General features: G+C 50.1%; 1 protein-coding gene across 1 annotated transcript in view; it reads right to left on the bottom strand.

The window, feature by feature from the left end:
- The window catches only part of ACTL8 (actin like 8), a 56,564-nt gene extending 42,604 nt beyond the window's left edge, over positions 1 to 13,960 (bottom strand). Inside the window, exon 1 of the mRNA XM_007175167.2 lies at positions 13,832 to 13,960. The gene's annotated coding sequence lies outside the window, so the exon portion shown is untranslated. The remainder of the gene's footprint in view (positions 1 to 13,831) is intronic.
- Between the last annotated feature and the right edge of the window lie 582 nt (positions 13,961 to 14,542).

Raw genomic sequence — 14,542 nt, 5'->3', positions numbered from 1 at the left:
GCTGGCAACAGCTACTCAAATTAAAAGTACACAAACCTTTTGACTTAGCAATTCAACTCCTGGAATTATACCCCAGAGAAATAAAACCAAAGGATGTACCTAAGCATGTGTGTGTGGGTGGAAGTTTATCTTCATGCTGCTTATTATGGTAATAAACAGGAAATGAATGACAATCGATAGGGGAATGGCCAGTGAAATAACACAACATCTATGCTCTGGAATATTATACAGTCGTCAAACAAGAATGAACTAGAACTACAGCTATTGGTATAGGAGGATTTCCACGGGGCATTGTTGAATGAGCGATGATCCAGGAATGTAAAAACATTAACAGATGTTTGTGTATGATTTTGAGATCATGGGAAAATATGAAAGGATCCATACTAGATCATTAGCATGATTTCAGGGTGGGAGTCAGGGAGGATGATGTCACTGGTGAGGGGAATAAACAAAAGGTTAAGGGATAAACAAAACAAAGGAAAATTACACTAAAATGTATAATACAATATTTACACAGTTATATAAAACTGCCTATGAAAAGACATTTACTCTTGTGTGTAAAGAAATTCCACATACATGTGCCCTTCCCTCTTTTCATCCTCTTGGCCTCATGCTCACTTTCATCCCCTATTTTCTTCACTCTTCCTCTCAGGTCATACAATTCAGATGAGAAAAACAAATAGATTCCAAATAAGAAGTAATACCTTATTGATCTGGCACCCTTAACTCTCCAGAACACAGTCTAGAACTACAAAGCAAAAAGAGATCTAATGGCCAAAAAGGATTATATATTCTTTACCCCCAAGGAAAGTGCTCTGAGCTAATTACTCTTATTTTATACAATTTTAATAAGCCTATTAAGCTCATGGTGGCAGACGTGCCTGAAGGTGACCCCAGTGATCCACTCCGTGGCATGATCCCCTCCCCTGGCATGTATGCTTGCTTCTAACCAACAGAATATTGCAAAGGTGGTGGGATATCACACCTATGATTGTGTTTCATTATATGACTCTGTCTTAGGCTAAAGAGAGAGATGCTCTCCCGCTGGCCTTGAAGAAGCAAAGTGCCATGTTGCAAATTGCCCGTGGAGAGGCCACAAGGCACAGGTCTGCGGGCAGCCTCTGGGCACTGAGGTGGCCTACAGAACCGGAGGGCAGCCCCAGCCAAGAACCAGGAAAGAACTTACATCCTTGGTCATCAGACCACAGGGAAATGAATTCTGCCAACAACCCGAACAAGTTTAAAAGCAATTCTTCCCCGACCAAGCCTTCAAATGAGAACACGGCCCAGCCCACACCTTGACTGCAGCCTTGTCAGATCCCGAGCAGAAGACCCAGCTAAGCTGTGCCTGGGCTCCTGGCCCACAGAAACCATGAGATATTAAATACGTGTTGTTTCCCACCTCTAAATCGATTGTGATTTGTTATCATGAAGCAAGCGAGAACTAATATACTCATCAAATTAAGAAATAAAAGGAGAAACTAAGGGTGAACTACAACTGTAAAAAATGACCATTAGGATGAAGAATAGCAGATATACACTAGCTAACAACTGTTTGGGGCTGTCCTGAGTTAGGGCGAAGGATCTTATAAGCATCCCCATCACAGCCAAGGGCCGCTATCTAATACCCCAGGGACCAGGAAGGAGGCGAGGAGATGGAGGGAACAGTGAACATTACAACTCTCAATTGTCACTGCAACAACCTATCAGATGGGTACTCTTACCATAGCACACTGCAGCACGAAACCTTTCCAGGGAAAATGGCTCGCCATGTGCACTGAAGTGGTACCCACAGACCCACCTAGCACAGGGGCTGTTTGCATTTTACAGGTGAGAAAGCAGAGGTTCCAAGGTCACATGCTCTGCCCAGTGTCTCCTCTAGCCCCACAGCCCTCATCTTTAGCACACCACGCTGCCTCCCTGGCCTCAGTCTCCTCCACCTGTAAAATGGGGAGAAGCACGAGGCTCCTCTCATGAGGAGCAGATGGGTTGATGCACAGACAGCATTTGGAAGAGCGCCTGGAAAGTGCTGAATCTCTTTCCTATTGTGCTTACTGCTCTCCAAACAATGAGGACAAAAAGAACAAAAGTTCAATTTCTGAATAGTAATAACTCCTGGGAAAATGGGTTAATATACATCCTTCTTCCAAGCATACGGCCCTTTTCTTCACCCACAGGGGTCAAGGAGACTAGCTTTCTAACATTCCTATGAGGCATGCAAGAGAGGGGCTGTATTCCCGTAACAGAGACCGAACAACTGAGGCCTGAAATGGTTGAGCCACTTGCTCAGACGGACCCCTGTTTAGACCTAGAGGGTGACACAGGCCCACTCCAGAAACCCTCACATTCTAAGTTATTAACAGTTCAAAGGCTTTCAGCCAGCTGGCCAAGACCTCCCCTTTGTACCAGCCCAGGCCGAGAGCTATTTCTCATTCCAGAATCCCAGGTTAGTGGGATCCAAGAGACATATCCCCCAGAAAACAGAGCTTCTCCTCAGAATGGAAATGAACACTTACCTGCAGAAGAGGCCTAGAGGCGATACCTCTAGGGCCACAACCACGCAGTTCTAGACCCCTTAAACCTCACGAGAGATGAAGAAATCATCTCTAGGACACACCAGGGGGCCACAGTGGCAGAAGACACAGAGCACCAAAGGTCAGTGGGAATGGGACTCCTTTTCCTCTGTTTCAAGCCAATTCAGTCCAGGACACAGGCATAAAGTAATGAACGTTTTAAATAACAAACAGCACACAAAACAGAACCAGACTGACTCACAGATACAGAGAACCAATTAGTGGTTGCCCACGGGGGGGGGGGGGGGGCGGCGAGACAGGGGAAGGGGATTAAGAGGTACAAACTACTAGGTATATAATAAACAAGTTACAGGGATGTAATGGACAGCACAGGGAATATAGCCAATCTTTTATAATAACTTCAAGTGGAGTATAATCTATAAAAATATTGAATCATTATGTTGTACACCTGACCCTAACATAACATGGTAAATCAACTATACTTCGATAAAAAAATTAAAAAATAACGACCACCACCTCCACAGAGCGCCCCCCAGGCATAATCTGACACAGACACCCAGCTAGGATTTCAGGAAGCATGAAAGCCAGTGCATCACCCTCAGCTCTGGGCTCCCCCATTCCCCATACACAGATCCACTGTCAAATAAAGGCTTTTGAAATGGGTCCCTGGGTAAAGTGCTTTACAGCTTAAGGTTTACAACACACGTCCCTGTACAGAAGCAGATATACAAAGAAGCTGCAAGGATGTTCACAACAGAATTGCTTATAAAGAGGGATAGAAGAAAAAAAAAAACAATAAATAAAGAAACAAATATATGGCAATCCTAAAAAAAAAAAGGGACAGGAAGCAGGACAAAGTGTCCAAAAACAGAGATTGGTTAAGTTACATACATCTGGACATCAGAATTCTATGCAGTCAGGAAAGATGCTTCATGACCACTTTTTCCCATGAAAAGGTATTCCATATTTTAGGTTAAAATGTGAGTTTCGGGACTTCCCTGGTGGTGCAGCGGTTCAGAATCCGCCTGCCAATGCAGGGGACACGGGTTCGATCCCTGGTCTGGGAAGATCCCACATGCTGCAGAGCAACTAAGCCCACGCGCCACAACTACTGAGCCCACGCGCCACAACTACTGAAGCCCGCTTGCCTAGAGCCCGTGCTGCACGACAAGAGAAGCCACCACAATGAGAAGCCCGTGCACTGCAACGAAGAAGAGCCCCCACTCGCCACAACTAGAGAAAGCCCACGCTCAGGAACGAAGAAGACCCAACACAGACAAAAATAAAATGAAATTTAAAAATAAATAAATTTAAAAAAATGTGAGTTTCACTGTATGTTATCACCCACTTCCTGTCAAACAAAATACAGAGGAAAAGGTTCCAAAGGTCATAGACAGAGGCCTTACCGGGGTGATATGTGGGGAATGAGATTAAAGGGATTTTCTTTCTTTTGCTTAACTGCATTTCTTCATTTTTTCTTACTGTGAACGAACATTGCTTTGTACAGTTTAACAAAAAAAAAAGATGAAATAAGTAATTTAGCTTTTAAAACCAGGGAGCACTTCCACCCATGGTTATCTCTTGCAATCCTCAAAACCAGAAACAGACACAACGGCCCTTCACCGCTGGACCCCTAACCACCAAATCCGACCTGAGCCATCTGAGCCATCTGCAGTGTTTCATGCTGTTTCCTCTCCTCTCTCCTTCCAAAACTCTTCTCCTCTGGCGGGGGATCCTAACTGAGGTCTCTGGGAGTCCAGGGATGGGCTCTGGGATGGAACAGGCACGTGCCCACTGAGTCACACACCAAAGATGTGTGTATTGATAAAGTACATTTTCCTGGGGAAGACACTGAAAAAGTCATATTCTTTTTTTTTCTTTTTTTTGGCCGCACCACGTGGTTTGCAGGATCTTAGTTCCCCAACCGGGGATCGAACCTGTGCCTCCTGCAGTGAAAGCGTGGAGTCCTAACCACTGGATCACCAGGGAAGTCCCAATATTCTTAAAGACGCCCGTGGCCCTGGGCCACAGTATGGCCCACTGTGCCAGGCCCTCCAGAACACCCTTCCACCCAGCTCCTCTTGTTCCATCAGGCTCCTTCTGGTGGTGGCCCATTTCCCAGAGCCCCCTTCTTTCTGTGTTTCCCATGACCTGTCCTCTGTCCTACCCTCCCACCTGCCAGACATGCGTCCTACAAGATTGCTGGTCTCTCATCTTGGGGTCTCTGACAAATCAAAGAAAGCTGTGTGTCTTCCTGGGGGGAAACATACACATTGAATTTTATGATGGATCTAGGAGGTTTGCACCCTCCTGAAGCCCACCCAGGAGTGGCCCCTGTAGTATATTGAATAGTGTCCCCCCCAAAATTTATGTCCACCCAGAACTTCCGAATATGACCTTATTTGGAAATACAGTAAGTCCCCTACATACAAACCTTCAAGTTGCGAACTTTCAAAGATGCAAACGTGTGTCGCATGTCCAATCACGTAAGTTAGTTCACGTGTCTGGCGTACATTGTCACAGGCGTGCATCCTCTACAAGTGGTTGTGCTTCTGTGTACTTTACTGTACAGTACTGTATAGAGTACAATAATACAGTATCTTTATTTCAAGCCCAGAATATCCAGAAGCAAGCGTAAAAGCAGCTGTGATGTAGCTGGTACTGTACTGTACTTTTCAAGGTACTGTACTGTAAGATTAAAAATGTTGTCTTTATTTTTTGTGTTTGTTTGGTTTTTATGTATTATTTGTGTGAAAAGTATTATCAACCTATTACAGACAGTACTATACAGCTGATTGTGTCAGTTGGGTACCTAGGCTACCTTTGTTGGACTTACTCACTCTTGGAACGGAACTCATTCGTATGTAGGGGACTCACTGTAGGGTCTTTGTAGATAGAATTAGCTAAGGATCTCGAGACGGAACCATCCCAGATTTCGGCTGGGCCCTAACTCCAATGGCTTGTAAGTTCCTGGTGTCCTTACAAGAAGAGGAGACACAGAGACACACGGGAAGGAGGCCGGGTGAGGATGCAGGCAGAGATTGGAGTGATGCAGCCACAGCTAAGGAATACCAGGGGCACCGGGAGCTGGAAGAGGACGGCAGCATCCCCCCATAGAGCCTATGCAGGGAGCAAGGCCCTACCCACACCTTCATTCCAGTACAGCGATACTTATTTCAGATTTCTAGCCTCCAGGACTGTGAGAGAACACACTGTGGTTATTTTAAGCCGCCAAGCTTGTGGCAACTTGCTAGGGCAGCCCAGAGAAAGGGATACATAAGCCCCTCATCCCAGAGAGACTACAGGCCCCAGTGTAGATCCTCCTTGGTGTAATCCAGTAGTTCCCGAATCTGCACATGCAGGTCAGAGGCCCCTGGACACTCGCCACGTCTGCCTCTTTGTCCTGTAGCCTCAGGGTGCTCCCCACCCCCACACCCCCGCCTCCGCCCTTCTCCAATGTTCTGCTTCAGTACTGGTTCCATCCACCCAGACTCTGAAGCCAGCACCCTCAGCCACAACTCACACCCTCCCCTCCTCTCCCACATCCTATTAATAAAACAAAGTAAAATTAAATTACTTCTAACACACCCCCAGTCTGCTTTCAAGAGGGCCGGATGGTTTGAAATTCTAATTTGCTTTCCAAGGTCTTAAAATAATTTCACAAGAGCCCCAGCGACTCCACCCCCATCCCTGCCTGCATCACACAGCAGGATTAGACAGCAGGACTCCAGGCTACAGCGTCAGAAGAGTAAGGAGGAAAGGACAGTGTCTGGACAACGGGAGGACTGAACCTCGCCCCTCACCCCTTTGCAGGCTCCGTGTGCTGCCTCGGGTGACACCCCGCCCCCTCTGGACCTCAGTTCTCCCATCTATAATGTGACATGGGAGGCATTCCAAGTCTGTCCAGGCTAATGTCACTTCTTGGCTACTGCCAGTCATGAAACCAGAGGCTCTAACCCGTTCTGGATTCATGGCCTGTGAAAGGAGCCCTCAGTGCTCGTCCAGATCCAGGCCCCCCTCCTCAGGCACGTGGAAGAAATTTCCCAGCCCTGCTTGGGGCCGAGAGACCAGTTCTGGCCTGTGAAATGTGAGCAGGAGTGATCACTTCTGGGCGAAGGTATTTAAAAGGCACTGGGCCATCTCCATATGCTGCCCCTTTAGCAGTGACCACGTAGGCCACATGTTGAAATGGTGGAGCCAAGGTCCACCCTGGATCTCTGAGTTACATTGTGGAAGGGAGCCATCCTGGAGAGCCACCCAACTCGTCTCAGACTTTGCATTGGCAAGAGCCAGACTTGGCTGCTTAAGCCACAGAGATTTCAGGCCATATTTATTAATGCAGCATAGCCTGGCCTAGCCTGACTAACACAGGTACTATTTCCTTTTAAGGATCTGATGATGAGGAATCTGGGCAGAGAGTAAAAGGGGCTTTCCCAAATTCACACACTGATGGCAGCCATATCCAGACAGTGAGGCAAAAAATTGAACGGGCAAGGGGGTGGGTGGTGGGAGTCTTGGATTGCCTCTAACTCAAGCTAGGCACAAGGTGCAGGGCAGAGGTCAGAGACAGCTGTCCACAGAGGTCCACTCAAGCTGAGTGTTAAAGGAGGCGAGAAGAGGCAGAGGAAGGAAAGATCCAAAAGAGGAATCAGGAGGTGCAAATACCCAGAGGAGAAACCAAACACGGAGCTGCAAATTATCGAGTGTGGCTAGAATCTCAGGGGTGTACAGGGAAATGAGGGCTGGAGAGGCAAAGGCAAGAGCACCAGCGGGGGAGGAGGTGACCAGAGGCTTTTCCATGAGCCTGGCCCACCTCCAAGCACAACCAGCCCTGGGGAGAGGTGGGCCTGCAGACGGGGCTGTCCTGACCCAGAAGAGGCCTGTCATCAGTCTCTCTATTATCTCCCCACCGGCCACTCAACTCTGGCACTTCTTCAGCAGCCCCCCTGCCACCTCATCCACACACAGGAATATGCAATCAATGACCGGGAGAGCGGGCTCCCGGGACGCACCACCACTGCTGGGTTCAATCTGCAGACACACCCCGCCTGAGAGTAAGCAGACCCGGGGTGTGCCCAGGACAGCCCACTTCTGCAGTTAGAGCAGAAAAGGCCCTTAGATCTCTAGTCATCCCCCCTCCTTGTACAGAGCAGAAAGACGGGCACAGAGTGGGGAAGCAACTTGCCTAAAGCCAGACAGCAAATCCATGGCACAGCTTGGGGACTAGCATGCAGACTGCGCCCCCAGCATGCTGTTCCTTCTTTTACTACTCCACTTCTTAAGATCCCAGGGTCCTTGGGATTTATGTTTCACCAGAAACTGGCCCTTCTCTGATTCAGCAGCCACGCCCAACAATACATCTTCAGGGTATCAGTTCTAGTTTGTATGCAGGGAGGAGGGGAAAGATGATCCAGGGTCTCCGTGGGAAGAATTGAGCTTGGGCACCTTCATGGGTCCTGGCAGAAACCCCAGCCCTGTGCTCCTCCCCACCCCCACCCCCAGGAGGCTGAAAGGCATTCTGGGGTACGGCCCAAGAGATGCTTCAGCCTTGCAGCCGCTCTGCCCCGTGAGACTCCACTGAGGAAAAAGCAAGCCCTTTGCACCAAGACTAGAAGAATCTCAAGGCTTGCATAATCACTTCCTGTTCACCCCAAAATGTGTGCTGGCTGTTGGCAGAACACATGCTATTGGATAATCACATATCTCAGGATACAGCAATTCCCAACTGTTCCCCAAAACCAGAACTTGTCTCCCATTCAGCCCTCAAAGCAGCCAATGGGCACCTCCACCCACGATTCCAGCTTTCAGAGCACACGGCATGACAAGTGAGGAAAAGGCAAGAGGAAAGGTCCCTGGCCCCAGATGGCAGGTTCTAGCACACGATCCACCACTCTGCTCCCTCGCAGTCGTGGCAGACATCACTAATCAATCATGGGATTCCTTCCCACTAAGCACAGCCTGGAATCTCTCCACAGCCCATTCCAGTTAGCAACGGTCATCTATCGGAGCTGGCGCACTAGACAAAAGCCACTTTCCACACATGCTATCGCCGGCCAAGGATCTCAGATACAAGGGCTGCCTTCCACCTCTGGGCACGCATCTGTCTGATGTCGTGAGTGAAAGAATCAGGACACATGAGAAGTGGGAATGATGCATGCCTGGGGCCCCGGGATAAGGAATTTCAAGTGGCACTCTGCCGAGCAAGAGACGCTGAGCACACAGAAGTCACAGCGGGGGGGGGGGGGGGGGGGGGACGATGGCGTTTCCACGACGTAAGCCACCAGTTAGTGCTCTGGAGAGGCCATGAGGTTCCTTGAGAACCAGGACATAGAATCTCAGACTTCCTGAAGGGTCTGACCTGACACAACACATACATTACTTGCATTTTTCAAGAGATGGGCTTGCTCTGCTGTGGTTAGGTTACTGGCTTAGAAACAGGAAATAAGAATAGGGACAAATAGGCCCCTTTGGAAGGGAAAATGTGAAAAGTGAGGTCGCCCTAGGGATTGGTGCTAGAACCAGTCTTGTTTAAAATGCTTAGAAGTGCGCCAGGCAAAAGAACGTGCACAAGATTGCCAAGATTGCCAAGACTGCAGATGGTGTCGCCTGCCTGCGAGGGAAGACGAGGCCATCGGACCACATGGCAAAGAGAAGGAAGAAGGGGGGAGTGGAAAGGAAGCCAAGACAGGGACTGCAAGAAAGCTGCCATCCACACTCCCAGGAGGCTGCAGGGAGCCTCCCTCCCAACTCCTAGAACCGCCCCTGCACCAGGGGGAGGATGAAGGGCCCAGAACAGGAGCAAGGCAAGCTCAGGACCAACACAGAAGTTCTCATAGCCCGCTCCAGGCACTGAGCCACTCAGACTCATCGGCCCCAGAGGGCTGACACAGGATCTGGCTCAAATCCATGGCCTTTGCCATCTGCTAGGTCCTCCGCAGCACCTCCCAATGAGGACAGTTCTTGCCAGAGCCAGTGGAAAGGGCAAGGTGAAGGCTGCTTGGGCAGGTCCCGTCCTGCCCAGGACTGTCCTGCTGCTCCCATAACAAGCCTCTGTCCATAGCTCTAAAGCCTTCTATGGCTCCCTGTGGCCCTCAGGGGCAGGTCACGAGACATGGATGGGGAGAAGAGTCTAAAGGGTGCAAATCCTGCCCTTGTCACTTCCCGCCTGTGTGACCTTGGCCAGTGACCCCACCATCCTGCCCCTCTGGCACCTCCACAGTGCAGATAATGACAGCTCCTCCAAGAGTGGAAGACAAGAGACAATGCATGCCTGTGCCCCACAGATACTCAAGGGGTCGCTGTCATTGTTATCAGCCTGTACAAGACCTCCTATGATTTTTCTTCTTCAGCCTCACATCCAACATGCCCCTCAACCCTCAGAGATGAACAGCAGGCATGTGGAACTTTCTGCAGTCTCTCAAACATGCCGTACTCATATCACTGCGCCCTTCTGCCTGCAGTGACCTTACCCCCACCCCACCTTAGACTCCCAGGTAATGGCTCTGCTTCCAGTCCTTTCACTGAGTGACTCCTCCTCCAGGAAGCTCTCCCTGACCCTTCCAGGTAGACCAAGCACTTCCCCATACTGTCCCAGGAGCCCCTGTCCTAGCTCTAAGACCACCTCCCCATCCCATGCTGGCTTCACTAGCCCTGGTCTGCCCACCCCACCAGACAGAGACATCTGAGGGAGGTGAGGGTTATGAGGGAAGGAGGAGGGAGGACAGGAGAAGCCCCAAGGAGCTCCAAGAGAGAAGTGCTCCCACATAAACAGGGAGTGCGGTTAAGTCAAGCCAAGAGACAAAGAGAGTATCTTTGAGCTGAAGCAGGTTGAGGACTGAAGTGGGTGTTCGTGTTAGCTGTCGTCAGTCACAGGCGACCTTGGAAGGGGGCCACAGCCTTTTGATGGTCCACCCTGGTCCAGGCCCACGATGGTTTCCTTTCGGTGTCACCTTTGGGTACACCTGAGCTTTCAATGCTGATGGCATAGCCCTAGCCGGCTGGCCCACCTGGCCTCTGGCACCTTCCATCCGCTTCTCTCTACAACCTCCTGCCTCCCCAGCCCGGTGCTGGTTAATGAACTTCTTGGCCACTCCCATCCCCAAAGGTACCTCTCTTTCCTCCATTTCCAGGCAGAGCTAACTCAGCTTCCAGAAACCCATCAGCGGGGTGGGCAGGGGGCAGCCTCTGCAGGCCCCTCCCAGGACCCTCGTTCCTGCCCCCACCCAGCTGGACACCTTGAGCTCCAGACTTCCAGCCTGATGTCAGCCCTGGGTCTCTAACTGCTGGGTGAACTTGGGCCAACCCGTCCCCTACCTCCCTCAGTTTCTCTCCCTGCATTTTGAGAGAGTCAGAGTTCATTATGCTCTGATCTCCTAAGTCCTTCCCATGGAGCCAGCAGGCCCACCCTCCCTGAACTTTGGGGAGGAAGCATTTCCCAGGAACCTCTAGGCCTCTCCCCTCACCCCTGTCTCCAGGGCCACGCCTCCCGCATATGAATCAGGTAAAAGAAGATGGCTAGAGGCCATGTCAAAGAGGAGGCAGAGCCTGACAACCAGCTAGGTGGGAGGGGACACCTGTCACCACAGACCGACAATGACACTGGTACAGGTCTTCCAGGAGGTGTTCCTCAGCCTCCTTCTAGCTGCCCTGGAGATTAACTGCCTCTGTCACCACCCAGAGTCTGGTGCCCCAGCTGTTGTCAAAGCAGGGAGAGCTCTGACCTCATCCCCCTTACTCCCTGCACTCCGGGATCCCTGGCCCCCTTCTGTTCTTTAAACACTCCAGGTGTGTGCCCACCTCAGGACCTTTGCACTTGCTGTTCCTTCTGCTGGAACCCCCTTCCCCCAGACAGCTGCACGGCTTGCTCTTTCACCGCTTTGGGGTCTCTACTCAGATGGTACCTTTTCAGTGGGTCTTCTCTGGCCCTTGGGGAGTTAAAATTACAAGTTTCCCAAAGTACTCTCCAGAATCCCTGTCCCCATTCCCTGCTTTATCTTCCCACTACACTTACCATCATCCGACATGCTGTAAGCTCCAAACGAGCAGGAGTGTTTGTCTGATATTTACTGAGCACCTACTATGTACCAGGAGCTGTGTCTGGCCCTGAAGACAGAGCAGTGGATGAGACAGCCCACACCCCCACCTTGGTGCTGACATTTGAGCCGGTAATAAACCAAGATGCCCAACAGAGCCGAAAGTAAGGGCACCATAGCTCCTCAGCTGGCAGAAGAGTGTCCCCCATTTGCAAAAAGGGGGAAATGCAGGACCAGGACCAAACGTAGGAAGCAATGATTTGTAAGGCTGCTGAGCCCTTGGGCATAAAAGCCCCCTGGAGCCAAATGAACCCAGATTTGGGGCTCAGAAAACGCCCAGCTTTAGTTCTGATCTGCCGTCTGCAGCATGCACTTCGGACTGTGCTTGTCTGTGAACGGGAATGAAGAGACACCTCTAGGATCATGGCGAGAACCGACCCCCATCTCTGACTGCTCCCAATGTGCCAGGCATCACATAGACACAACCCCACCACATGCTCGTGATCACCCTGCAAAGCTGGCATCACCATCTAGCAAACAGAAGCTTAGAAACCCTGTCAATCTCCCAATAACCAGCATCTAGTCAGCATGGGCCAAGCACTGTTCAAACACTTTGCATTGTTAGCTCGTTTAATCCTCTCATAACCCCGTGAAAGAGATCCTCTAACTATCTCCATTTTACAGACAGGGAAAGTCGGGCACAGAGAGGTCAAGAATGGAGCCCAAAGTCACACAGCTGATGGGAGAGCAGAAATTTGTGTGCTTGCAGTCCTATCTCTTCTCTACCAGGCAAGACCACCCCCTACATGACATAAACTAGGACACAACCTGGCACTCTAGAGCTCATTCCAGATACAAAACTGCTAGACTTTCAAGTACAATAAATACATATGTGTGAGCGGGGTTTAGCTACCTCCTTTATTTGGCCATTTCTGAAACAGCCAGCATTTATTCACACTTGCTCTGTGCTAAGAAAGTGCTTCCCGTGCATTCTCACTTCACTGTCATTGCTGAGTCCTCTCATTTCACACAAGAGGGACCAGAGAGGTTAGACCACCTGCCTGAGCTCACACAGCAAGGCGTGGTGAGCAGCAAACCCCAGCTCCAGACTCCCAGCCCAGTGCTCTCCTGACTTCGGGTTGAGGGGCAGGTGCTGGCAGGCACTCAGCTGGTGGCTGCTTGAACTGAGAAGAGGTCTGCTTCTCCTAAACACAGAAAACAAGCCCCTAATCCTTGTTATTAATGTAAATAATATTCTGGCAAAGAAAGCAAGCTCCCTGCCTCCCCAAGGAGCTTCGGGGGATGACTTGTACGGGGGATGACGTGTACAGAGTCTGCCGTGGCAAGGGCAATAACCAGTTGACTCTTATTAAAACTCCAATAATGCGGGCGTGATCGCGGCTTTGATAAGCGCACTCCTGTGGGTGGGAGGGTCAACGACATTAGGAAAATGTAATTAGACTGATAAATTCTGGGCAATCCTTTTGTGTTTGCCCTCTTTGCTCCAAGGAGGAGCCACTTAGCAGACCTCATTACCCATGTGGAGGCCCCACTGAGGGCTCTGCTGCAAAGGAAGGTGCATTCTTAGACTGCCTGGGTCTGACCAGAGAAAAATCCCTTGGCCCCCAGAGCTCCGGCCAAACGGCAGAGGCTCCAGGGAGCTGGGAATGCATGAGTGAGATCAGATTTAGTAGAGGACCCGGTGTGGGGCCTTGAGATCGGAGAGACCAGCTGCTGGGGGGTCAGAAAGGGGACAGACGTTAGGGGAGGGGCAACCTCACTCAAGTCCTAGAGGCCTGAACTGCGGAGCACAAGCCCACCTTCTGGGGTGAGGCACAACTTACAAGGAAGTCCCTATTTAAGAGACCCTCCCACACCTCCTAACTCCTGACTTTTCAAAGTACGCTCGTATCTGCTAGAGCACTTGTTCTGAAAACGCAAATCTGTTCCAACACAATCCCTGTATTAGGGGACAGTTTGAGCATCATGCAAATGTCACGTTTGCTTCAGAGAGAGTTCATGCACAAGAAACACTAGGTAAACAGAATGCCCTGCCCGGCTGAACTGAGCCAGGTAGGAAGACACAGACAGGACACACCTCTCTAGACAACGGGCGCATCCACACCTGGGGCTACAACTTCCATCCAATTTCCCATAACCTTCCTCCTACCACTTCCCAGGGCAACCTCATGCCCTCCCCACTACTTCCCTTCAGCCAATTTTGTATTTTTTTCTCTCCTTCCTCTTGCCTTTTTCTCTCTTTACCTCTTTTTCCTCTTCCTCTTGCACACTGGGTGGCAGGTGTGGGAACGGGGCGGGCGGCCAGCAGGTGGAATGGCATACAGTCCCACAAGCAAACTGCAGGTCTCCCTCAGATGAAGTGCCACACTTACGTTAGGATTCACGTATTTCTTAACCTTCAACATGGATAAAACTCGGCTACCCTTCTATGTGGTTTCTATTTTTTCAATGTGCTTGAGTGTTGCGCTCTTAACCCCATTTTCCCATAAACCCTGTGGTTTTTATTGTGCGATTTTGCATAGCGCGATGATTCTGAGTCACAAGTAAAGGACTGTTAAAGCAGAAGTGGCAGTTCTTCTCACGCACAAACCATCCTGTGAGGCATGAGCAGTGATGGGGATCACGTCCCCCTCACACAGGAGGGAACATAAAGTCCAGGGTGAGTCAAGACACACCAATCTCCTAATAACTTCATGCTGGCCCCAGTCTTGGGTTTTTATGTTTATTGCTCACCTATTCTGTGCCCGATGAAGGCAGAAGAGCCAAGTGAGAACAGGCTTCAGAGTTAGAATTCCTGGGTTCAAATCCCAGGCTCTACTGCTCAGCTTTGTGAGCTCAAGCAAAGTATTTACATGACCTGTCTGTGCCTCAGTTTTCTCATCTATAAAATGGGAATAGCTCAGAGAGGTTGTGAGGATTACAAAATTAATTAATGTAGGAGAACACTGACTCTTT

The sequence above is a fragment of the Balaenoptera acutorostrata genome, chromosome 1, assembly GCF_949987535.1.
Source record: "Balaenoptera acutorostrata chromosome 1, mBalAcu1.1, whole genome shotgun sequence".
NCBI lineage: Eukaryota > Metazoa > Chordata > Mammalia > Artiodactyla > Balaenopteridae > Balaenoptera > Balaenoptera acutorostrata.
This window is presented reverse-complemented; position numbering and strand designations above follow the sequence as displayed.